The sequence below is a fragment of the Rhinolophus sinicus genome, linkage group LG01 (genome assembly GCF_036562045.2).
Source record: "Rhinolophus sinicus isolate RSC01 linkage group LG01, ASM3656204v1, whole genome shotgun sequence".
In the NCBI taxonomy this organism is placed as follows: Eukaryota; Metazoa; Chordata; class Mammalia; order Chiroptera; family Rhinolophidae; genus Rhinolophus; species Rhinolophus sinicus.
Genome location: NC_133751.1, coordinates 208,131,966 through 208,158,777, shown reverse-complemented (window position 1 = coordinate 208,158,777; position 26,812 = coordinate 208,131,966). Strand labels below are relative to the sequence as shown.

Below are 26,812 nucleotides of genomic sequence, written 5' to 3'. Positions count from 1 at the left end.
ACGCATGAAGGTGGCCACAGACATCACGTGACTGAGTGGGTGTGGCTCTGCTTGTGAAACTGGACAGAAAAGAGGAAACACGTGGGCTGGGTCAGGCCTGTGGCCCCCGTTGTAGGAAAAACAAGGTTGTCCTAAGTGGATTGTTGTTGAAGGTGAGTGATGAATGCACAGGGGTTCATATATATATATACATATATGTACACATACACATGTGTATATACGAGGTCTGACAATTAAGTTCACAAGCCCATTCTAGAAAAAGTGCTGCATACCTCATTGCTGAATATCACTGTGGTCACCTTCCAAGTACTCCCCTTGGGAAGCTATGCACCAACATGAACGCCTAGTCCACCCTTCAAAGCAATTTTGGAACTCTTTCTGGAATGGTCATCAGACCTGCCATCATATTACCCTTGATGTCCTGAATGTCATCCAAATGTCTTCCTTTCAATATTTCCTTTGTCTTTGGGTTAAAAAAAGAAGTCATTGGGGGCCAGATCAGGTGGGTAAGGAGGGTGTTCCAATACAGTTATCTGTTTACTGGCTGAAAACTCCCTCACAGACAGTGCCGTGTGAGCTGGTGCATTGTCGTGATGCAAGAGCCATGTATTGTTGGCGAAAAATTCAGGTCATTTTCGTCTTTTTCACGCAGCCTTTTCAGCACTTCCAAATAGTAAACTTGGTTAACTGTTTGTCCAGTTGGTACAAATTCATAATGAATAATCCTTCTGATATCAAAAAGTTTACAACATTGTTGCAACAAGTTTGCGAACTTCTATGTGTCTGAAAGATTTCAAGTTTTTTAAAGTAAAAAGTTAAAATTCAAATAAAAATCATGGATTTTACTATAAGCATGTTCATTACAATGTTATTTATCATTTCAAGATTTGGGGAAATAACCTGACTGTCCAATAACAGGGGACTGATTAAATACATTATAGTAAATGATACAATGAAATACTATGCAATTGTTAAAAATGAAATGACAGAAAAGTGTTAATAACATGAAAACAATGTTTCAACAGATGTACAGCAAGAACAACGGGTTACGATATTTAACACCATGTTTTTCTGACAGAATATGTTAGGAGACAGATAATTCGGTAAGTACATGAAGATAAGTAGGGAGAGAAATTGATAGATCCAGAAGAGGCGGGAGGGAAAAGGAGAGAGAGAGAGAGGAAGGAAAGAAGGAGGCAGGCAAAGCAGAGAGGGAGGGAGGAAGAAATATTAAAAGTTGTTATCTCAGAGCAATTAAATGATTAGTGATTAGAACTTTATTCTTTTGGCTAATCTACTTTATCCAATTTTCCAATAAGTTTGTACTGCTTTTGTAATAGGAAAAATACAAGTTAATTTCATAATTCATTTCATAGAGTTAATCACGTTCCCATCATCCAGACACAGACACTGAGTACATTTCGATGCCCTTCCTCCCAGCCGCGCGGAGAGCTCTGTGCATCTATGTGACACAGAAAGGACATCCACATCTGCGTCTTCCCAGTGTCTCCTGCCCGCAGCCCGGCCCACTCCCAGGCTGCATTTCTCCACCATCTCACCGCCCACCACCGACTGTGCGCCCGGCCCTCAAGCTGGCCTGTGGTCTTGTTCTGAGAACCAGGAGGACCGGGGACCCGAGAGGAAGCTCGGGGTCAGCGTGGGTGGGAGTAGCTTCCAGGAGATTTAAAGGAGATATGAAAGAGCAGGGCAGAGGGAACGCAGTGGCTGGGAGAGAAAAAATAGGTTTGAATCACTGATGCCCCAAAGGGGTTGTCTTCATGCCTTGCATCCAGGATGAGGACTTCTGGGGCCAACACTGCTCCTGGGGGACCACGTGGGCCCAAGGTCCCCCAGCTTTCCACACGATGCTTGGCAGGTGGCCAGCACGACACACGCCCACACGACATCATGCTCACGCAGTACTGAAGTGAACTCTGTCTCCTGGAGGAGGTGTGTGGTCCCCCCCACCACCCAGGCACTTCCCAAGGGCTTTGGAGCGCTGCCAGCACCTGCTCTGTGGCTGTGGAAAGGGGGGCCCATGCTGAGACCCAGCGGTGAGGTTGAGAAAAGAGGGGACAGACTTCAGATCTATTGAGGGGCCGGTGCCCTGACCTCTCTGACCTCTACCACATAAAGGGATGGGGTGCTGACTGATCTAGGCCCACCCCAACGAGGGCCGCAGGGAAGTCCTGGGGTCAGCAGCGACGGGGGACGGCGAGCCAGCTGAGGCCCAGAGGGTCAGGGCACCGTTCGCTCTAGCTGCCTGCTGCGCACACAGCCCGCCTCACCTCTGCGTGACATCTCCCTCCTTTCCTGCCCATGTCCCTTGGCTTCAGAAGGGCCTTCCTGGGGGACGCTGTGTCTTCTCTATCAGGGCCAGGTAACTCACCTGGCATATCCCCTCCCAGTGTCCCAGAGGCAAGGGCCACAGTGGTGGGCCTGGGGGAGGTTTCTGACTGGGTACGGCGTGGGGTGGTGTGGCTGTCCTGGTCAGTACCTGCAGGGGTGCGGCTCCCACAGGGAGGAGACACCAGACGAGACCTCCCCTGCACGCTCCAGCCGTGTGCAGAGTCCTAGACCTGGAGGGCCACTCCCGAGAGTGACCAGCGGCCGTGTCTTCCAGGGTTTGCATCGCAGAGCGCAGCACTGAGCCATGGCGGCTGCAGATTCAAAGCTGCAGAAATGTGTAGGGACTCAGGTGTCTCCAAGATGGCATGTGATTTCGGCGAGAGGATCTTTTCTTCCGTTCCCTGTTCCTGTTCACATGACTTTTTCTTGCTTTTAAAAAACACAGTCATTAAAGAAGATCCCTAAGGAAATGAAACAGAGAACACTTTGTGAAGGGATCATACAAGTTCTGACTTTCAATACCCAATTCCCCAGAAAACTTTGAATTAAACTGGTTAGTTCTACATTTACAGAAACATTGGAAACTTTCTGGGGCAATTATTCAGAATGATGAGTAGCTGGTGGGCTCTCTCTCCCTGTTCTCAATCTGCCCAAAGCTACTCTTTCACTTATGAAATTTTTATGAATGAGAAACAGTAAGATTGCCAGCAGCCAGGGCCGGACTCGGTGTGACAAGGCGTCGAAATGAGCATGGCAGGAACTTGCTGATGTCACCTGACCCTCTGTCAGATGTGTGTCTCAGCACACAAATGCCTGGATGTGTTTTGAAAGTTTAAAAGATAAATGTGACTCTACGACTGTGTAAAGTTCACCTTCTTATATAAGTTCATTAAATTCCAAAATCACAACCCCTGCCGCATCTCAGATCAAAATAGCATGTACAATTATAGTTAGTTCAATATTAAGCTCTCTTGGAAATTCCAGGGGAGAAAATTTTAAATATGGGTATACATTTGAAAATAGTCTATGACAATATAATACCTTAGTTCAATTGAAATATAATTATTGGAATTTACTGCATAATGGCACTGTATAATTGTGCAATATGAGAAACAGTGATCATTTCAGTAATTCTTTACATTGTATGATTCTTCAGGAAAAATAGTCTTTGTTGCATCAAAATTGAATGTTCTTCATAATCAGGATATTTTTTCCATAAGGTGTAGTCATATAATTTTAGTAAGATATTACCTAATAATAGTCTGTCATATTCATGCTTGATTATATAAAATATATTTCTAATTTTCCAATTAGCATAAAGCAAAAATGAGTATGGATTTCATGTACAGAAAAAGAAACCTTTGTGCAGTTTAGAAATGATTTTCATCAAACATTTATCAAACATTAATATGACATACGTACACGTTCTAAAATACTGTCACTATAAAGTAAGAGACACAGTCTGTAATATTTCAAGGACAGCCAAGACAGCAAAGGTAAGTGGAGCAAAGCTGAATATAGTGTGTTTTTATAGACAAATCTGGATCTTTAAACATAACACACAAAAAGAGAGAGAGAGGGGTCACAAGACAGCAATGTGTTTGATTATTATCCTTGTCAACTCCGGTCAAAATCCTCGTTTATCAACTCTGTGGGTTCATCAACATTACAGAATCTGCGTGCTGCCCCTGTTGGGTACTATCTCCTGAAATAAATGAAAGTAAATAGGAAAAGGCAATAATATGAAACGATTTTTAACAAATCGAAATGAGTGTTCTTCTACACAAATTAATACTCAGTGGTGAGTAAAAATGTTGAGTTTAAGAAAAGTAATGAACTGCTCCAACTGGAGAATTCATAACTTCTTTTATATAACATGACCTTCTTACTCTTCTGGGGCTAAATCCAGGAGATTTTTTAAACATTTTATCAGACTCCTCAAAATCACTTACGGAAAAGTAGGACCAGGCTTCAAGTGTGTGTAATGAGATCGAGGGAACAGGATTCTCTGGGCAACTAGAATCAGAACTGTTTTTAGGGCAGAATCCACTTTTCTTGCAGGTGAATCCTTATGGGAGGCAGGTGGGCACTCGGAAGCTCCTGAAAGCCAGGCAGGTAAGTAAGAGCGTGGGGAGCCCAGGGCAGGTGGTAACCACGGAGAGCTGGGATGCTGACCTGCAACGTCTGGGGAGGAGACTCACTCCTCATCTTCAACCAATTTTGGGAGAAACTTGGCCAGTTCTTCCCATTTTCCTAAGGGAATCCAGGAATCTCGATGTTTATGTGAAACCTCTCGTTTTTTAAACTTTTACTCAAAAATTTTAAAAATAAATGGTTTTTGAAAAAAAGTTTTTGCTATAGAACCCCAGTTCGCAGTTTTGAAGAAAGAGAAAACCTAACCTGCATGAGCCCAGGGGACTGACTGCATTTGGTCCTGGGAAGGGCACAGAAAAAGGAGAGAGAAAACATGGCACAGGGAATTCTGTAAGGAGGTTTCTATCCTCGAGCTCCCACCTCCACTTTCAGCAAACCCTTTAGGTTGGGTCACTCAGTACCCACTGCAGACCCCCTTCACACTCACCTGCCTCTACTACAGAGAATGGAAATTAATAATTCAGTCTCCCAGGTTCCCAGGAAGGTAGTGGCTAACATATGGTGCCGGAGCAGGACATGATCTCCTGAATAAAAAGATAAAAGCTCAGCAGAATGCAACGCTTTACCGATTTCCCTTCCCCTCTCTTCCTTCATGAAATGTGGAGGAAAGATGGAGAGGCAGCAGCCCTCTTGTGACCACGAGGACCAAAGCTACAAGTTAAGAATGGTGCAGCAGGAAGATGGAAAGAGTCTGGGTCTTTCGTGACACATTTGAGTAGCTTCACTGTCCCTAGTCTGTGTCACTGTAGGCTTCCTGTTCTGTGAGACCAACAAGTGCCCTTTCTTGTCCTGGGTTCCTTAGAAAACAGAGCCGGAGGCAATGGTTAAGTGCCGGCCTTAGTATGCAAGAATGAGGAAAAGACACTCTAGGCCACGGGAGGGTGAGAAGGAAGGCAAGGTGACAGCACTCTGCCACACTGCCTGCTGCCTCCCAAATGGACACTGAGGCTTTAGGCAGGGGCGTCTAACTGCACATATGGGGTGTCTCTGGGCAGGCTACACAAACAAATATCTTGGAACAGGCTGTGTGTCAGAAGAAGTCAGAAGTGCAGTCTCTCTGCCCAGCTCCCTCCCATCTCTCATTTCTGATTGGTCAACGACTCTCGCAGGAGTGTTAGTCCACCTGACTCCATGTTGCCTTCTTAGGCCCCTGTGATAGCTGATCAGGCTGTCCCCCCACACTGTGATGTGCGTGAGGGTTAAGGGAGCACAAACCCCGGGGCACGCTGGTCCCTCTGACTTCACAGCAGCCATGGGGGGATGCCTGGCTCTCCCCAGGAAAGTGAGTAGTGGTCCTGAGGCTAAGCAGAGCTGGTGGCCCCCGGTGGGGGGTGGGGGTGGGGGTCTATGGCAGAAGCCAAGTCAGAGGGCACAGGGAGCTCCGTGGCCTGTCTGAAGCCCTGCATCTGCTGAGACTGGTATCAATCCAACAGTTTACCATTTGCAGCCGAACTGTTTCTAATTGATATGCTGTTTACTGCACACCAAATTTTTAGCAAAGTTTAGCAATTCACAAAATGCTTGAACAAATGAGATTTGGGGGGGGGATTGTGTGTGTATATTTGTGTATGTGTGCAAAAGACTTTTCATCAAGTTAAATATATTAATTTTAATTATAAAATGCTCTTTTTAAAAAAATTATATCATTTTTACTTTATTGATTTTAAAATATCCTTTATTTAGTGACATGTTGGCGATGACAGATGATAAATTGTATTCACATAATCATACGTCTCTTGTTAAACAATTTTTTTTAAACTTTCTCTTTGTAAAATTTTCAAGCATTACAGAAAAAGCCCCAGCCTTTGGACCATTACTCCCAGTGACGATCTCCCTTCCATGGGTAACCCAAGCTATAGGTTGGATGTGTGACCTTTCAGTCCTTCCCTGTTTCTGCATACATGTGTTTTTTTCTTCTGAATTCAGTTTTCTGTTCCATTTATCTACTTTTCTAAACCAATGGAAAAATAAAAAGAAACTAAATAAAATATAAACAGGAGAGAAAACGTTTGCAAATCACATATCCAACAAAGGACTTATATCCAAGGTATATAAAGAACACTCAAAATTCAACAGTGAGAAAATAAACAATCCAATTTAAAAATGAGCAAAATAATAGAACAGTGTACCAAAGAGGATGTGGCAATGCAAAGCAGGCACATGAGAAGATTCTCACCGTGATGAGGTATTAGGGAAATGCAAATGCTAACGATAATGGGGGCGCCCGGTGGCTCAGGCGGTTGGAGCTCCATGCTCCTAACTCCGAAGGCTGCCGGTTCAATTCCCACATGGGCCAGTGGGCCCTCAACCACAAGGTTGCCAGTTCGACTCCCACAAGGGATGGTGGGCTGTGCCCCCTGCAACTAACAGCAACTGGACCTAGAGCTGAGCTGCGCCCTCCACAACTAAGACTGAAAGGACAACAACTTGACTTGGAAAATATCTTGGAAGTACACACTGTTCCCCAATTAAGTCCTGTTCCCCTTCCCCCAATAAGATCTTTAAATAATAAAAGAAGAAAGAAAAAGAAATGATAATGGGATTCCACCACACACTTTGAATGGCTCAAATAAAAATAAAGTAAATACACATATACACATATGAGTAGGTCCATAAGTAACAATAAGCTGATGGACACACTTGGCACAATTCCCCAAACTGGGAAACAAGCCACATACGACCAACATTTCCAGTTGCTTCTGCGCCATGAACTTGGATGTGGAAAACGACATTAAGAAGCTGGGTTATGCATTGAGCAGCCTGGCCAGGCTGAGGAGGCAAAAACTGGAGTCTGGGCCTGCCAAGGTCAGGGAGCCTGGGGAGCAACCCCCCACTCTAGGGAAAGATCCCAAAGAGCTCAGCCCTCAGAGCACTCAGATGGTAACAGAGCTTTAACAAGTGGCTCTCTAAGATAAAAAGTCCTGGTTTGTAACGTTTGCTAATTTTCAGGGTGTAAGTACTCCCAGCGGAGCCAGTTTCAAGCTCTCAGTATGACCTCGCTGAACACGTCATTGGGAAAAGGTGCGCCCCACCAGCCTAAAAGCCAGTGCTGCCTCCTGCACACCAATTCCCAGAAGTCGGGGTGAGCCTCTCTGATCCACCTCACATATCCAGTTCTGTGTCATCCGGATGGTGCAGAAAACTCTCAAACCCTGAAATGGGATTAAAGGAATTGTGACTTGCCAGAGACTCACAAGGACCTCACACATGACTCACACACACGCACTCCTGGGAAAGAAGAGGCACACCACAGTTCTCCGTTTGCTTCTTAAAAACAAACAAAGTGCTGTTGGCCACACCAGCAAGTCTCACCAGGCAGATAAGTGAGCAAGACCACACACTCGAGAATCAGCACCAATGGCCGACTAAAGAGACAGGCTCAGACAATGGAATGAGCAGGAAAGACGAGAGATACCAGGTCCCACTGTATGGATGATTCCACTCATAAAAAAGCCAAAGTGACAAGATGAAATTACAGTGCTGGAGCTGCACCTGGAGGTTGAAAAGTATAAAGAAAATAGGAAGTGAGTACAACAGAAGTCAGGATTGTGGCTGGTTTTAGGGGTGAAAAGCCCCTGTGACCAAGAAGGGGCTCTATTTCTTTTCCTGGATGACGATGATTCCGGTGCTCAATGCATAGTAACTTGTTCAACGAGAGATGTGTGTTGTATGCGTTTCTCTCTTTATAATACATTTGACAAGAAAAAAATTTGAAATAATATATGTCCAAATTGCCTTTGTCCAAGTAATCCAGAGGTGATTCAACATTTGAAAAATCTATCAGTGTAACTTTCTATAGTAATACATTAATGAGAAAAGACTCTCAGTTTTTATTTGCCAAATTAAAAGGCGTTGATGAATTAAAACCACATGGGTATGATTGAAAACAAAACTCTTAGGAAACTAAGAATAAAACTTTTTTGCTTGATAAGAAAAAAAAAAACCCAGAAATCTAAAGCAATGAAGTACTTAATGGTGAAGTCATAGAAGCATTTTTCATTAAAGTCAAGAAAGAGGGACACGTGCTCATTACCCTCGTTATCAGGCAGCATTTTACTAGACATTTCAGCTGATACAGTGGTAAGAAAAAGGAATATGGAGAAAAACAATTCAAACAGAAGAGAAAAAGTTGTCATTCTTTGCAGATATACGAGGTGTGATAAAAAAATTACAGTGAATGTTTACATTTTTAAAAATTATTACAGTAAAAGATACATTGCCATTAATTCTCCTCAAAATATTCCCCCTCGGTTTCAAACACACTTATCCAATCATTCTTGTCACTTTCTGAAGCAGTTCTGAAGTCCTCTTTCCTGAGTGTTTTTAGTTGTGCTGTTGTGGCTGCCTCAGTGTCCTGAATCAATTCAGAATGTTCACCTTTCAACATCATTTTGACTTTGGGAAAAGCCAGAAGTCACATGGTGTCAGATCCGGTGAATAAGGTGGATGAGGACACACTGTCATGTTTTTACTTGACAGAAATTGCCATACCAAAAGCGATGTGTGACACGGAGCCTTCCTGTTGTGATAAAAAAAAAAATACAGTGAATACTGCCGCCGAGTGCCATCCGACGGAAAGGCGAGATCTTCAATATGGGAAGCTGTGCATGGAAACTTAGTAACAGTGTGTGACAAGTTTCAACTTGTTCAGTGCAGTCATTCGGGTGTGAGCTGTGGTTGAGAGAAGATGTGTTTTAAAGTATAGCTTGAATCATCCTCCATCATGACAATGCTCTGTGTCACACATCGCTTCTGATTTGGCAATATCTGTCAAATAAAAACATGACACTGTGTCCTCATCCACCTTATTCACTGGATCTGGCACCATGCGACTTCTGGCTTTTTCCCAAAGTCAAAATGATTCAGGACAGCGAGGCAGCCACGACAGTGCAACTAAAGACACTCACAGAAGAGGACTTCAGAACTGCTTCAGAAAGTAGTAAGAACGATGGGGTAAGTGTGTTCGAAGCGAGAGGGAGTATTTTGAGGGGGATCAATGGCAATGTCTTCTACTGTTATATATATTTTTAAACATTTACTGTAATGTATGATCGCACCTCATAGAAAACCCAAAGACTCAAGAACTTCTGCCTGGATGCTCACCTCTCGGGGCTGCGTTTTACAGAACACAGGGTGCACCCACTCCTGCATGTCTGCTGTGGAGCCCCCATCACACATAGAGGCCCTGACCAACTAGCCCTGATCAACGCTAGTAAGAATCCACAAGGAGTCAGGATTGCAGATCCAAACATATAATATTCACCTTGAAAATAAAGTAGAAAAAGCACCCTCATTCACAATTCAACAAAAGCTACAAAATGCCTAAGAACACATCTAACAGGACATGTGCTTTGTCTGTCTAAAGAAAACTATGAGACTGATAAAGGGATTTTTCGTTTAACCTGACTTTAAGAAAATAGAGAAAATATCACTCATGGATGAGACGACACCAACTCTCCCCACCAATTAATCTAAAAGTTTTCATCATGAGAATTTTCTGGACTTGCTTTTCCAAATATTTATTTGGTTTCGATTTTTAAATTGTATTTAGTTTTCACTTTTCTATTGTGGTAAAATATACTTAGCATGAAATTTACCATTTCAACCATTTTTAAGTGCACAATTTAGTGGTGTTAAGTACATTCGTGTTGTTGTACCACCATCACCACCAACCATCCTCAGAACTTCTCAACACCTCAAAGTGAACCTCTGTACCCATGATCAGGTGAAAGAACAAACTAGAAACGGGAATGTTAGGTCAAATGATGTGTGTGTATGCATTTAAATTGTGGTAAAATACACATAACATAAAATTTATCATCTTAACCATTTTTAAATGTGCACTAAGCACATTCACGTTGTTGTACAACCATCACCACCGTCCATCGCCAGAACTCTTCCCGTGTTCCCAAACAGACACTCTGTCCCCATGAAACTCTCCTCCCCGCTCTCTGCCCCAGCCCCTGGCACCCAACATTCTACTTCCTCTCTTTGAACCTGACAACACTCGGTCCCTCAGATAAGTGGAATCAGACAGTACTTGTCCTTCTGTGACTGGCTTGTTGCACTCAGCACGATGTCCTCAGGGTCCACCCATGTTGCAGCAGGCGTCAGAACCCCTCCATGCTAAGGCTGAATGAGACTCCAGTGTGTGGACGCACCATTTTGTTTCCCCATTCCTCTGGTGATGGACAGACACATGGGGTCCTCTCCCCTTTGGCTGTGATGGTGCTGGTGAGCACAAGCGTCCCTGAGACCCTGCTTTCAATTCCTTGTGTCTCTAGCCAGGAGTGTGATTGCTGGATCATACGGTAACTCTAGGTTTACCATTCTGAGGAATACTTCAATTTTTCAAAGCATTGTTAATTTACCACAGTATGTTAGTTCTCGCGAAAGTACCCATGTACTCATTCTGTGGTTTAAAAAGAATCCCAGCGCCTGGGGTACGTTGGGAAAGGAGCCCTTTTTCAGATCTGAGTCCGGTAGAATGTAGAGTTCATAGAACAAACAAAACCTCAGGCATCTCACAGCTTTTATCGTAACATCTTCTACACTTTATGAAGCTGACGATTGCATCTGCTGTATGAACGGAATGGTGAGGGAAGGCAGCCAAAGGCCACCTCCCCGGTGGCCTCAGAGCCTGGCCGGGCCTCGTGGGGCACCTCCCACAAGGGTGCTCGGGCCAGACCTCGCTCCCAGCACCCGACTGCAGTACTGACGCAGGCCCATCCCCGCCTGGTTGCAGCTACACTAGCGCTGGAGGAGGGGCAGCGGCAGAGCCTGTCGTCCCCGACGCTGGAGGAGGAAAAAAGACGGCTCGATTGTGCTCCCCATCTGCGTCCAACTCTGAACAGGAATGGTTTTGCATTCGTTTTCCATTGAACCCACTGTACCCATCGTGAATCAAGAGTTAAGGGAAATTTTTAAAATTAAATCTGAAAGCACAGGATATGTACAAGGGGGTGATGATTATGCCTGGGGGTTTTTATCAGTCACAGCTGTTCCATTATGTTTGTTTACTTTCGGGTAGAAATGGTCCTTTGAAATACATGACCAAAATAAACACACTGGCAGCTGTAGTTCGCATGGGTAAGTGAGCAAGCGAAGAGAACCAGCCCGGGGGGCCACCAGCTCACAGTCCCTGTGTGATGGCAAAATAAATAATCCTATGCTTTCATCCTGACAATACCCCAGAACAGAAATCTTCTATGAAAAACCCTCCTGGAATCTAGGAATTGTGAAATTCTGTGGAATGTTACAATTCCAGCAAAAGCCAAAAGTTTTTTGTTTTTTTTTTAAATACTGAATATGGAATTAAGTAGGAAACAAAGAAGCCACAATGATACTATAATACATTCATGCTGTCAATAATTATTACATGCAAATATTTACTGAGCACTTACCACGTGCCAGGCATTCTCCTCTGAGCACCCAGCAATGAAAAGGAAAATCAAAATTCCTCTCTCCTGGGAAAACCAAAATCGACAAGAAAACCAGTAAGTAATATAATTTCAGATAATGGTTAATACTATAAAAAGTTTCAATAGCAGTTAATGCCATGTGAATTATTAAACCGGGTTGATCACATAGGTATAGATACATGTTACTTGAATTAGGGTAAAGACTTTGTATTTTTGTAAACCCAAAATCCTCTCTAACCAAAAATCAACAGAAGAAAATAAAAGCAAACGAAGTCCCAAGGAACCGCCGTTTTCCTCACACACCCATAAAAACGTGCATTATTTATGAATTCACAATATTTCACTTCCTTTCCATAACTTTTTCTAGAATGTTAGGAAGCTTTCAGACATGAGCATTTTTTATTTCAAGGAAAAAAAAGACAATTTTTTTTTTTAATGTTGGCATTTGTGTCTCCATCTGAGATCATGACATTATGGTCTCTGACAGTGTTTCCCTTTTTATTGTAATTGAAACCACTCTGTGAATAAGCAACTACTTACAAACACATGTTGGATGGAAATACCCGTTTCTATGACATGGGGGAGGTCAGCGATCCAGCTGTCCTCTGAGGTAAGGGCCCAGGGGACAAGAGGTTTCTGTTGGCTTCTCACGCCGCACTGCGCGCCTCGGCGGACAGGACGTAGGAGCTCGGGACAGTTCCATGGGGAGAGATGGTGCAGGGACTTCCCATGAAGAGTTTGCCCTGACTCTGATTCTGGATTTGCTGGAAGAGGGCAGATTGGAGGCAGTGCTCTGACCACAAGACCGAAGGACAAACTGGGTACAAATCAAAGAGCTGTGTTCTTAAAGTGACCAAGTACAAATGTGAGTGACAAGCTGCTGCATTTGCTGCTAAGCACTGCTGTCCTCCATGGTGTTAGAGAAGTGTCACCAACGGACACACCTAAGGATTCACATGCCTCTCCGTAAAAGCCACTCGTCCGCGCAGAGCCTCACCCCACTGAGATGCCAAGCCTTGGTCCTCGGAGTCTCCATCCGAGACACAGACCTAGCCATCGATAATGTGTGCACCAGATGTTCCTTATACTCGTGAATCACGTGATCGAATTCTGTCAGGCTTTTCTAGATTACAGACAGTTACATAATGTCCACCATGGTCCCATTACCTCTGAAAATACGTGAACAAATTTACATTATATTTTCTCTGACTTAGGATAGCCTCATGCTTTAGGCTGCAAGTAATGAAAGTCCAGCCTCAGACGCTTAAACCCACTGGGGTTCGTTTTTCTCACATGCAGGATGTCTGGAGGCGGACAGCCCAGGCTGCCGTCGCTCCGCCCTGGGGCCCTCCTGGGACGCTGCCTCCTCCTCGTTTTCCACTCCAGGATCCAGATGAAGGCAAATCAGCCTTCATCTTCACACTTGTTGCCCCCTGATTGCAGCTTCTGCACCTCCACCATCGCATCCATGTTCAAGCTAAAAAAAATAATAGGGAAGAAGAAAGGACAAAGGAGGGTTGGTGTCCAAGTCCGTCCATCTTTCTCCAGAAAGCAGCAGCCTCCTGGTCCCCGACCTGACCGGTTTCCCTGACCTCTCCTTGTCGGCGTGAGGACTCCGGCTGCTCTCAGCCCAAGTACTGGCCAAGAGACGTGAGACACCGATAGTGGGCACATCCATGAGGATGGAAGCCTCAGCCTGTCCCCGAGACCTGGAGCGTCTGCCTTTATTTTCTCATCGACTACACAAAATGCTTTTTTCCACTGAATCACCTCTGAGTCATTGCTCCAAAGGAGATGGAATGACTCTCATGCACGGTGTATAAATTGTGCGAAAACGTGCTAGCTTTAGGGAAAGGTAGAAAATCCCGCCAACCAGGATTCACAGGCAGGGAAGTGTAGGTGTTGGGAGAGGGCTCAGGTAGAAGGTGATGTTTGGCTGGGGCTGCCCTGTGTGATGAAGGGAAGGCTCTTCGGGAGAGGGAGGAAGCGAAAAAATGGGGGGACCAGGTGATCGGCACTCTTCTATACCCTCTGGGTGACCTCGTCCTCCCAGCACTGATGTGAGCTGCTGTTCAGCGAGGAGCTGGATGCCTGACAGGAGAAGGGACCCCTGGCCTCACTGCTAACATGTGGGTGCTATGGCGGGGTGTCTGTGTGCTGCGCTGCACTCCCAAAGGTGGACAGAGGTGGTGTTGGAGGTGGGGCTCCTCTCCCACGGCTCCTGGTACCTTCTGTAAGACTCCGCTCACAAGGAGAACCACTGGAAATTGGTGAAGGGATGGGAGGTGAACCTAGAGCCTCACGAATGGGACGAGGGAGAGTGGTGAGAATGCATGGGAACTGCCTGGGTGGTTCTGGATTGAAAATCGTGGAATCAGAGTTTCCTTCTGGTTTGACCAGCTCTGTACAGGACAGGGCCCCGTGGACCTCTGGGCTACGCCCAGCAGGACTACGCAGAGGACAGAGTGAGCCGACTTGCGGACACGTGGAGTCTTGCTAAGGAATGCCTGAGAAAGGGCACAGGAGTCCCGCTGCCCCAGGAGGCGCTAGGCTGGCCCAACATGAGTGGCAATGGAATTCCCAAAGGTTTGGTCTTTTCTACTTGGTCCACCGCCATGAACCTCATAACCTTTGAGCCTACAGTTCTCTCTTCCCAAGCGCCTTGGAATCCAAAGTAAAAAGATGTAATGTTGCTGGGCACGCAGGACCGGGTGGGCTCAGAAGCTGAAAGTCAGTGAGCTCAGGAAGCGAGAGCCCACTGGGTGTCCGGGCCGCTGCAGGGCTGAGCCGGGACAGCGCCGGGTGGTCAGTGTCGGCGGTTTGTGAGGACAAGACCTTCCATGCCCTGACTGCAGTGACTCAGCAAACCATCCTTCTAGTGGCCAGGGGCACAGGCCTGGGCTCGCTGTGTCCATCTCGGCTACGTCTGCGAGGCCAGTGGTCCAAGCACAGTGTGGGGCATCCAGCTGACTACCTGATGGGTTCAGGGTCCTGCAGCCTGGCACCGGACATCTGCACCTCGCCCCGCGTTCCAGGTGACTCAGTGTGAGTCAGTGCTGATGGGAAGGGCTGCCGAAGCTGTATGTCCCTTCCTCCCTGACCCGTCCTCCGAAAGGGCCCTGATAGTTGGCTTTCTTTCATAAGCAATGATTGGCCATCAACCCCCATGGGAATCTGTTTTGAGAATAAAATAATTTAAAAAACGCGAGGTTCCTTCTGGCAGCTGGGAGCATTGTCTTTCCTTCTGCCCGTGTTTCCAGAGTGTTCCAGCCTGCATTGTGCCCTGCAGGGATGAATTGTCACCAAGAGGACACGTGCTTCAAGGGCAACAGACAAAACATAGTCTTTCAGGAGAAAATCGAGGAGTTACAGGCAAAATGCAGTGCTTCTGAGACTCCTCCATAAAGACCTACAACCTGAACAAAAGGTAACAATTTCACTCAGTCTGTGAAAGCCTGTGAAATTTATTTTTTGCACGCTTTTACAGCCCATGGCCTTCCCATTCAATCTTGAATAATAGCCTTGAATTGAGCTGTAAAAGCTTCCGAGGTTTGAAGCCTTTTGACAAGTTAATTTAGCAGTATGGTAAAAGTTTTTCCCCAACATAGAATAAAGCCATCAGATCATGAGTGTAGCAGTCATCCCGAGGAAAGAAAACACCATTAGGATTAGAAATGCAGTGCTTTATGGAGATAGTTTGTGGTTTCGTGTAATCTACCATCAATATTTCAGGAGAAAGATTCCACTCGTCAGTCAGCTGGAAGTCAATATCTCCACTTAAAACCGACACCCAAGGGCCGGATCCCATATATCTTTTATTGGAAAAATAACATTCTCTGTGCAGTTTGCTTGCTACGGTTCTTTAGATGCTAATTGTGTGTGTGTGTGTGTGTGTGTGTGTGTGTGTGTTACAGAGAAGTCTATTTTTTTCCTAGGAAAAAACAAGAAAAAGAAAGAAGTGGTCTTTTCTTTGCCTGCCCCCACCCTTCCCCCACCCCTCCCACGCACATTTGTCCCAGCTGCTGGAAGCTGTTTTTCTTTGCCTTTAAGCTCAGTCCTTTAGGAAAGCCAGTTGAGAGTGGGGTTTTTTTTCTGTTGTTGTTTGACTGGTTGGTTATTGTTTGTTTTTGGAATTTAAGTTGGTAATAACTCGAAGTGCTTGGATCTGGTTGCTTCTCTATTTCACCATATGAAGACAGGAAAGGAAAGAGAACTGCTGGCCCCTCCGGGAGCTCAGTGGCTGTTGCTGAGATGCTTCAGAGAAGGGTAATCTTCACCTATAGGTAGGATGAATGGTACAGATCCGGCTTTGGCATGATGGAGAAAAAAGCCAAGAAAAATTAATTAGATTTAACAAAGAAATGCTTCAGATGCCATTTGGTCCTGTGCCCTGAATATAAATCTCCAAATGTTTCTCACTTGAATATTTTAGTGGGAAAAATAAAACTGAAATAAAAAAACAGATGCCGAGGATTGTGTTTACGTAGGGACTGCGTGGGTGGCTTTGAAGCACTCCTCGGTAGCCGGGCAGGGTTGGCAGTGGCCGGGGTCCATGCCCTGCAGTGTCTGGCCTGAGCTCATCCTGGGTAGCCGGGCAGGGTCGGCAGGGGCCGGGGTCCATGCCCTGCAGTGTCTGGCCTGAGCTCATCCTGGGTAGCCGGGCAGGGTCGGCAGGGGCCGGGGTCCACGCCCTGCAGTGTCTGGCCTGAGCTCATCCTGGGTAGTATCAAGCACAGGCTCCACCTTGTACCTAAGCAGAACGTAGAACTTTCTAAATGACTCTTAACGTGGTGTACGGAGCAGAGGGGGATTTCTCCCCTTAATAAAGGAAAGACCATTTAATTATTCCTATCTATCAGAGCATTTTAGGAAGAAAATGCACAATGAGTGGGGTTAAAGAAAGAAAAATAACAAAATTTATGGTGCCAATTCAAAAAAACAGAGTCTGCTTTGAATCCGATAGACCTGGGTGCAGACTAATGGCCGAAGGTGCTGAACAATGACATCAAATTTTTTACTATATCCCTTTGTGGTTTACACTTTCGTGTTCTGTGTAAGAGATCTTTATAAGAAGTCCTTCCTTGGGTCATAGAGCTGTCCGTCCCACATTTACTTCTAAAACTTTAATGTTTTGCTTTTAGTATACAGACTTTTTCCCGCCAAGTGTATGTGCTTGGTGTGAGATAGAAACTGTATTTTATTTATTTCAATATGATTAACCCATTGTCTAAGCATCAATTATTTAGCTCTGTAATGCAATCGCTGTCATAGATCAAGTTTCCATATAACTGTGTGGCTGTCTGGACTCGACTCGGTTACACTGCTCTGTGCCAGAGCCAATACCACCTGGTCGAATTCCTAGAGCTTACAAGAGACCTTGACATCTGGTAAACCCATCTTCCCCACAACCAGGCAGTTATCAGAATCGCCTTGCCTCTTCAGGGCTCTGCTATTCAACAATTTTCAGAAGTAACTCTCCAAAAATCGCTTTGAAATTATAGACTACATTGGTGAGAATCGCCATGTTTACGATTTTGAATCCATCCATCCATCGACATGATATTCATTTAATTGAATCCAAGGCGCCATTGAGTAAAAGATGCACCATTATTTTATGTGCAATGAAGAGAAAGTGCTGCCAATTGATCTATGAGCTGTGACCCAAAGCTAAGGTACTCTTCATTTTAAGACATATCTGGTTTCTGAGATGTTAAAACTGTGAAAAAAAAAATGCATGTTCAGAACTGATGAAATTTGGTGTATGTCTCCAGTTATTTGGGTCCTTTTAAAATGTCTTTCAATCAAGTTTCATAATTGTCTCCATAAATCTCATACAACTTTTGCTAGATCTATCTCTAGGTATCAGGAGGCTTTTGTGTTATAGACGATGTCTTCTTTACAATCTCGAGTGTTTCTGTGCATCGGAACATCATGAAGTTTGATGTGTGGGTCTTATACCCACCATCTTACCGAGTTCTCCCACTAGTTCCAGTGGTTTCCATACTGATGCATTTAGAGTTAACTTTGATAACTGATTTCTAATGCAATCACACTTTGATAAAAAAAAAAAGGTGGTCTGATGGTATCTTTGGGACATGTTGAGCTTTGCTTTGTGACCTAGTACATGGTCGTGGCCAGTCTTTGTAAATGTTCTACATATGCCTGAAAAGAGTGTGTTTCTAATCTATAGGGACAGAATTATGTTGATGTCTGAACATTAGTATAAAGTTGTTAATGTTATCATTGAAATCTTGTATACCAGCTATGGAAAGACTAACGTTCTCCACTATTATGGGTTTATAAATTTCTTCTGGGAACTTTAAAACGTTTGCTTTATATTATTTTGAGACTAAATGACATGATGCTGAAAAGTTGACAGTGGTATAGCTCCCTGATGAATTGTCCCTCTTGCCATTATGTAGTGGCCGCCTTTGTCTCAATGTATCCCTTCGTTAGAGTCACTTTTGACCAATATTAGACTCACTGGGACTTCTTTTGATTAGCGTGGGCACAGCACATCATTTTTTGCCTTTGCAGACGATCAGTGTTTCAGTATCCTCGTGTTTAGGGCTATCGCTCGTAAACAGTAAGAAAATGGACTGTGTTTTTAAACCCAATCTGATAATCTGTCTTTAACTGAAAAATTTAGTGTTTATGTTCATTGTGATAACAGATATAGTGGGACTTAGTTCCCAGGATTAGTCTATGTTTTCTGCTTAATCTGCTCTTTCCCTACTTCTCTTATTCTTCCTCCCTCACGTCTATCAGTCTGATAGATTTTATGCTCTCTTTTCTTCTTTTTTTGCCCCACTTCCCCACTGTTTTATTTGTATAAAATAAAAGTTGTATGTTTGATTTCAAGTCTTTCGGTGTTTCTTTAAAATGTGTAACATGCATTTTTGCTTAACAGAATCTAAAGTTAAACTTCCCAAGATCTTAAAATGCTTAAGTCCCCACGTCTCCAATCATCGTGTTTCATATCACTGTTTGCTATATGCCTGCTTAGGTCACTCACACACGTACGATTTCTCTGCTCAGCGTTTTCTTGCAGCTGGCTGACTGTCTCAGGTGGGGCAGGGGGCGCGGAGCAGGGAGCAGGTTGAGGGGTCTCCACTTGGCCTTTCCCACCATGTAACTGACTCCAGATAGGGAAGCAAAGGGAGAGCCCTGCTGTCTGCTATATCCATCCACGCCGCGCTTAAACTAGTGTCCGTGTATCAAATCCATTCTTCACTCCTAAATTAGCAAACACATTTTTTAGGCATATACAGAGCATTTACAAACACTGGCCGTGGCCACATACTAGGCCACAAAACAAATTTTCACGTGTATCATGATTCAATACCACCCAGACTCAGGGACTGGGGATGAGCCCAGCCTGGGTCTGCGAACCCTTTAAACCCACAGTGAGACAGACCTGGTGTAGTACGAAGAATCCTATGTGACCCCAAGTTTCACATTTAAATCCCTTCCAGCATGCCTGCCCCTCAGAGACACTTAACTCTCTGCCAAGGCAGGTCTGGCACTGCCCGGGTGCCACTGGTGGCCGCTGTCTCCACATTTCCAGGGGACATTCCAGCATCTTATGAGCTCTGGCTCCTGGTGTACCTGCCAGGATGTCAAATCCTGAGTCACGACAAGGACGCTAGGTCAGCCCCACGCCCTGTCCAGCCCCTGCGCTCCTCTCCCTGGCCAGCGCCCGCAAGGTCTCCGGTTCCCGTCCGCACATTGTCCACCTCCTGGAGCAGTTTGTTCAGTGCCCCTTGCCTCCCGTAGCAGGAGCTGTAAGCTGCCCGCCAGACCCACGCATGGAGGTGACCTTGGCTCTGACAGCAAGGAGGGAGGTCCTGAGCTGGGCAGGCATCAGCTTGTGAGGCATCCTCTCAGCTGGGGCTTCGCAGGCCCCTCATCTGCGTGGGGGGCCACTTCTGCTGGCCCCCGGCACCTAGGAGGATGCAGAGCCCCAGGTTCTCAGGCCCTGCCTGCGTGCAGGGTCCCACTCCTTCCACACCAGCAAAGGAAACTTGCTGGGGCACGAAGTCAGCCTCCGCTGTCACTCTGCACACTGGCACTCCAAGTCCAGGCCTGGCTTCCATGGTTCGCCCTCCACGGGCATAGCAGGGAAGACTCTCAGGGCTGCCTTCTGCGTCGTGCCTGCAGGCGGCTGCTGGCGGGTGCGCCTGCTGTTTTCCCCCAGGGCTCCTGGTGTGGCCAGTGACCGCGCAATCCTCCACCATCCTTCTGAGTGTCCTTCCTCAGACCTTCCACGGCCCGGGCCCACACTGCGTACCTCGCAGCCCCGTCTGCTGCCACCCCTGTCCATGCCTTCCCACGTGAGCCTCAGTGATGGTGACACCAGGGCACAGGAGGGTCATCACTGCCCTATGTCCCTGCAGCAACGGGACCCCATCCTGGTACCCGCCTGTCCCTAAGACCCCAGGACACGGGTTAGGGGAGTGGGGGCGTGAGGGAAGGACGGCGGCCAACACAAGGCGCTCTAATGCGCAGCTCATTGCTTCTAGCAACCGGGGCTCATCCTGATGGGACCTCTGGAAAATGACCAGAGCTCCCCTCAAAGTTTCCCACCTGCGAGGAGAAGAACCTGGTGTTATTAGAAGGCTGTCCGAGGGCATTTTCTCCCTGGCACTTCCAGGCTGCCCTCAGGGCAGGGGCCCCGGATCCTGGTGCTCCAGAGCAGGGGGTGCCCCAGGATTTGGACCCGGCACCCTCGTTGTCTGTTGTCTGGTCTAATGTCCCAGGCATATCTGCGCTTAGCTCTTTTGTGAGCCTTTCAGTGGTACCTTCTCTCAGCCTTTGTCTGGAAAAGGTCATGATTTTAGCTTCATCATTGAATGAAAGTTTATCTGGCACAGAATTCTAGGCTAACCAATATTTTCTCTTAGCATTTTGAAACTGTGACTTTGGCGTCTATTGTTGCCATCAAGAATTCTGCTCTCAGGCCCGTGGTCTTTCCTTAGGAGACAATCTGTCATTTCTTCTGGGCCGTCTTCTGGAACGCATCTTTCTAGCTGCCATTACACGATACCCCCGCTCTAAGAGTGTGTCCAGTGTGGATTCCTTCTGTTTCTGTCCCTCGGAACTCGCAGACTTTCTGAATCTGAGGACCCTTCCTGTGAGGTTCTAGGAACCTCCCAGCCATGACCTCCTCCGCCCTCCCCTCCTCCTGTCACCCTCCTTGCAGAGCAGGTTGCCCAGAAGCAGAGCCTGACTTGGGGATTCCTGTGCACTCAGCTTTGCTTCCACCTCCTTTTCTCTCTGCTCTGCATTTGGACCTGTCCCTCAGGCCTATCTTCCAGGTGGCTAATAATGTTTTCTTTTGTTTCTAATACACGTTTTTATCTTCCCCCACTGAATTTTTTACTTTTATGACTGCATTATTCATGTCTAGAAGTTTTATGTGGTTCTTTTAAAAATTCATCTTTTCTTTTTCCTAATGTCTTATTGTTTTGATACATTCAAATCTTCCCTAACTTGCTCAGGAATTTCCGACGTGCGTACATTAAACTCTCTCATCTCAATTTCTTGGGTCAAGAGCAGGGGACCCACCAACTCTTGCCCACAGTGAACTATCTCTTTTGGGTTTTATAATTGCAGGTTGTGAGCTCATTCTGAGAGGGGCTTGATCTGTGGGTCAAGGGTGTTCGCCCTGCCAGATGCCCCTCGAATATGCCATGCCTGAACTGCCTTCTGTGTGATTATTCTTGGCCTGAGGGTTCCCAGATCCTGCAGAAATTCAAACCCAAGTGATCATAGCCCTGTGACGGGCTCTCATGGGAGCCTTTGTCCCCGCAGAGAGCCAAGGTGGAGAGTGGGTGGATTCCTACCTGTCTGTCCTTTCATGAAAGATGCACAGGTGAGCACCCAGCTGCATGTGGGAGCCTCGGGGTCCCGCTCGCCAGTGGGGGGTGAAGTCCCCGGGCCTGGGTTAGAGAGACCGGCACAACTGTCTCCTAACTAAGACATCAGCATGGGAGAGTTCCACTCTTTCCTTCCTCCTTCGTTTTTTGCCTCTGGGGGTTTCCCTGAGTTTCTTGTGTGCTTAGCTATGTGATTTTAAATATGCTATCTTTTAGGCAGTGTTCCTAGGCTTTCGTAATGAGGCTGTTTTCAGGTGAACTTGTTGGCCACCTTGCTCTCTCCTCATCACTGATGACAAACTGCGAGTGACCACGTCCTTCCACAACCTCCCACACCTTCATTTCTATTGGTCCCTGAAACTGAGCCTGTTTGCTGATGCACCTCATTGAAACCCCCAGGTCCTCCATCTGTCCCCCCCTCCCTGACCCAGCCTGGACCTCGTGCTGAGCCACCCCCCCCCCCCCCACAACTGAGGCAGCACCCTCAGGATCTTCATTCTGTGGATGGAAAAGGGACCACAGGTGAAACCTGACAAGCTCAGGAGCCTGAAAATAACCACATAAAATGGCGTGAACATAAAAATTCCTAACTACCGTGTTTCCCCGAAAATAAGACCTAGCTGGACAATCAGCTCTCATGCATCTTTTGGAGCAAAAATTAATATAAGACCCTGTCTTATTTTACTATAATATAAGACTGGGTCTTATCTAACATAATATAATATAAAACCAGGTGTTATATTAATTTTTGCTCCTAAAGATGCATTAGAGCTGATTGTCTGGCTAGGTCTTATTTTCGGGGTGTGGGGACAGAGTCCCAGAGAGCAGTTTCCAGGCTCTTGGCCTCACGTGAAAAGGTGCTGGCTTGGTTATTAGATAGCTGTCAGCTGTAATCAGATGGCCATCTGCTGTGGCTGGGTGGCCATCAGCTGTTACCGGTTAGCCATTAGCCACTAATGTAACCACTGTGGCTATGCTAGGGGGGTTGTTGGTTCGTTGGTTGGTTGGTTGGCAGAGAAGTAGATGGAGGATTGTGGCTAGCAAGTGGGGTTAGCAAATGTGGATGGCAGATTACATTGCGGACCATGTGGATCCTACTTCCTGTGTCTCGCCCGGCTGCCAGCCAGACTGGGGTGCAGGAAGACTCCTTGTTGGGGTGCTGGCAGATGTTTGCTTTTGTGTCTCGACCAGCCACCATCGAGAATATAGTGGCATGAACCCCCCCATCCATGGCTCCGTTGTTGCTTTTTGGCCTCACCATGTCCTGCGGGGAGCAGGAGCTGAGACCCTGAGTTACATGGGAAACACAGTAAGATGGGCCATGACGGGAAGTCATATCTTTAGTCTGTGGTTTCCTTGACAAAGGTTAATCTTTACCTTAAGTGGGCCTGTCTGTTGTCTTTTTGTATCTAGGATAACATGCCCTTGGAATGTACGTAATCCCCTTTTCCAGACCACACCAGGAAACTACAGAATTCCTCGTTATTATTTTCGTCCCGATTACCATCTCTCTGTGCTATAAAACGTGCACCATTAACTATCCTGCACCCACCTATGTAAAAGAAGTATCTATGTCTCCAATTTACTTTTACCCAATCCCAGAGACTTTCCTGCTTTACTTTCTCCCACCCCCTTAATCTACCACCAATGGATTTTGTGTAACCCTCCTCCTTTGATTCTATGTATAAAATCAGCTGCAAACCACCATTTTGTGGAGCATTTTCTCTATCTGTTGAAGGCAGTTGTCATTTTGGCTCAAATAAACTCATAAGCTTTCTCTTAGGCCAGATGTTTTTTTGTTGACAATTTCTTCGTCCTTCATCTCAGCCACCAGCCTTGCATCCATCCTGCCATCCGAATCTCTGCATGTAGGCTTCTAAGCACTACCAGAAAAAACAAGGTTGGTGTCGTTACAAACATACCTCCTTTGACTCTGGCTGGGCCCTGGGCACCACTCGGCAGACCCTTTCATACCCGTACTCAGCCCCCCACTGGAGCGGTGTCCAGCACACCTGGAACAGCTGGTACATTGGACCCTGCTAGTGTTACTATTACTGGGCTGCCTGGGCTCCTTCTCAGCCATGACAGTCTCTATTGTAAAACTAAGTTGCCCTTTGCGACCTCCGTCCTCACACCTGGAAACACCTATCCGTAAGTGCCCCTCGCCCCTTCCCTGCAGAGTCTCCTCCTGCTCCAGAGTTCTGCCTGTGCTTGTCAATACCTTCCTTAGACCTGAGCAAGATGGACCCCGCTGGGCCATGCTAAGAACCACTCTGGCCCTTCTCCGACAGGTGGTGCCCATCTGGGGCCCATGCTCCCGCTCTAGACCCTGCTCCTGGTATCTGGGGCCCAGGATTCCCTGTCCCAGTGGCCAGGACCCATTTCCTGAACCCCTGCAGGGCTAAGGGGAGACCACCTGAGCAGGTGAGGAGAGACCTTGGACCGGTGGGCTGGGGTGTCTGCACGCATGGAAGTAAGTGCCGGCAGGTGTGCAATGGGGCTGAGGTAGGAAGAGAAGGGGACAAGCCAGGGGGGCTCCACTCTGGCACGGAGCCCCAGGAGGAATTCTAAACGCCAGACAGTTCCAGAGCATTGTGTGGGGGTGACTGGGGGAGGGCATGTTTGACTGGACCGTTTATCATCTTGATTCCCTCTTTTGAAGTTTGTAGACATGGCCCAGGGCTCCCCACTCAGGGCTGTTCTGGTGCCCTTCCATTTCGTCCTCACGTTGCCCTGGGGCCCACCGCTGGCTCCTCCCCCTATCCACAGACTCGCTCAGTCTCCCTGCACTGGGAGAAAATGAATTCCTCCCCCTGGGCCTTCCCCAGCTCCCTGCTGCTTCTCTTCACTTCAGGCATCCAGCCAGAGAGCAGGTGAGCGAGCTTCACCCACACGCAGACACCTTCGAGCCTGCGGGGCGCTGCAAACAGTTTACCTGGGACGCAGGTGAGCCTGGGCTTCATGGCTGGCAGGGTGCCCTGCCTGCCTGCAGCACCACTTGCCCTCCATCCCAGCCACAGGCTCCAAAGGGGCTCCCATCTCCTGTGGGTCCTCCCCGGCCCAACAATTTCTGAGGCTCAGAATGGGCCGTCCATGGGACCCGCTGGGAATTCATGCTGGCCAGACCCTGGAGGGTAACCCTGGGCCAGGGGAGAAGGGAGCTGCTGGGTGGATGCTCCCCTCCTTTGGTCAGGTGGACCGCTCTGGCCAGCTGGGTAACACAGCCTGGTTCCTGCCCCCATCCCCTTCCCAGGCCCTCCATTCTGTCATCCCTGCTTCAGGGATGGGATCACAGTCCCTACCAGCTGCTGGCACTTAAGCCCAGTGCCAGGCTCCGCTTTGCGGGACCTAGACTAAGGCACTTTAAATTCCTCAAAACACAATCATGCTCAAACTTATTTTCTCATCCCCCATTCACTCAACTTGCTGCTTCCCTGAAATGCCCATGGGCTCCTAGGAGAACTCTTTCCAGGCCCCTGGCCTCCAGCCTCTCAACCCCATCTCGACCCCCTTCCTCCTGCCCTTTTCCAAGTCTTCCATCCTCCCAACGGTCATATCCCCTACACCCCACCTCCTCTTGCAACCTCAGCGACTTCCCATATGCTGATGACCTCTGAGGGGGATCAAAGTTTTGCCACCCCCAAAACCTTCCTTTTGGGATATTGCTTTTAAGCGGGTTATTAAGAAACAAAGGCTCAGGAAGCACCTTTGACCCCACGCCCCCCTTTACCTGCCTAAAGGAATTCAGGCTGTTTCTGGGTGGCCGGCAAGAATTTGTCACACGTTTGTCTTTCTCAGGTACCCGTGGATTACCTGCTTTCCCTCTGAAATCCCAGACCCCTGCCTCCCTCCCCTCAGTCCAGAGTGGCATATAAAGCTCAGCGTCCTCTCAGGGCACCCCCACAGGTAGGTCCCTAATAAATTGTTTACGTGTATGGGTCTCCTGTTAATTTGATTACTAGCCCAGCCAGAAGAACTTAGAAAGGCGGGAGGAAATTATTTATTGACCCCCACACCTCAACATTTTACCTTAAAAAGCATAACAAACGAAAACACAACACACAGGCCTGCATTGTCCTTTTTGGTCACTTTTGATTGGGTCAGTCAAAGTCAGCTCCATCTAATCAATGATGCAAACCAACGGGAAACGTGGGTGGGGGCAGCCGGTGACCTTCCCTCAGCCATGCTGTGGTGGCAGCCAGGTCTCAGGCTCAGTCCTGATTTCTGTCACCTGGCTGGGCATCCTGGTCTGCAGTGGGTTGGAGGGGACAGCCGTGGGGGCCAAGGTGCCCAGAGAGAGGTCTCAGGGCTGGAGATGAGCCCTAACTGCCCCCTCCCCTCTTCCTCGGCCCCTTTTTGGTGCCTCCCTCTCAAACTTGCCAGCTTCTCTCCCCACCCATCCTGCAGTCCTGTTCTTCACTGGTCCGAAATTCACCTCCTTTTGGAGAATTTTATACACATGTGTATATATATATATATATATATATATATATATATATACACACACACACACACACATACATATGCTACACATATTACACATATGTATATACAAAAGTCATGCATGTTCACTGGGGGATTTAGAGGGCTGGGATGAGCACCAGAGAATAATCATTTGTTACCTCCCGCATACTCCAAAGAAAGCCCTGGAACATTTCAATAGATATCTTCCTGTCTTTTCTGTGTGTGTAAATGTTTTTGTTTATAAAAACTACCATATTGTAATGATGTTTTATAGTTTTCCTTTTCACTTAAAAGTATAATGTGGGCCGGCCCGGTGGCTCAGGCGGTTAGAGCTCCGTGCTCCTAACTCCGAAGGCTGCTGGTTCGATTCCCACATGGGCCAGTGGGCTCTCAACCACAAGGTTGCCAGTTCAATTCCTCGAGTCCCGCAAGGGATGGTGGGCTCTGCCCCCTGCAACTAAGATTGAACACGGCACCTTGAGCTGAGCTGCCGCTGAGCTCCCGGATGGCTCAGTTGGTTGGAGCCTGTCCTCTCAACCACAAGGT

General features: G+C 47.0%; 1 long non-coding RNA gene across 1 annotated transcript; it reads right to left on the bottom strand.

Annotated features, from left to right (window-relative positions):
• Nucleotides 1-861: 861 nt before the first annotated feature.
• On the bottom strand, nt 862-12,661 carry LOC141567716 (uncharacterized). The gene is made up of 3 exons (XR_012490538.1): nt 12,465-12,661; nt 11,907-11,969; nt 862-2,810 (listed from the first exon to the last, which is right to left on the bottom strand). It is a non-coding gene; the product is annotated as an uncharacterized LOC141567716 (long non-coding RNA).
• Between the last annotated feature and the right edge of the window lie 14,151 nt (nt 12,662-26,812).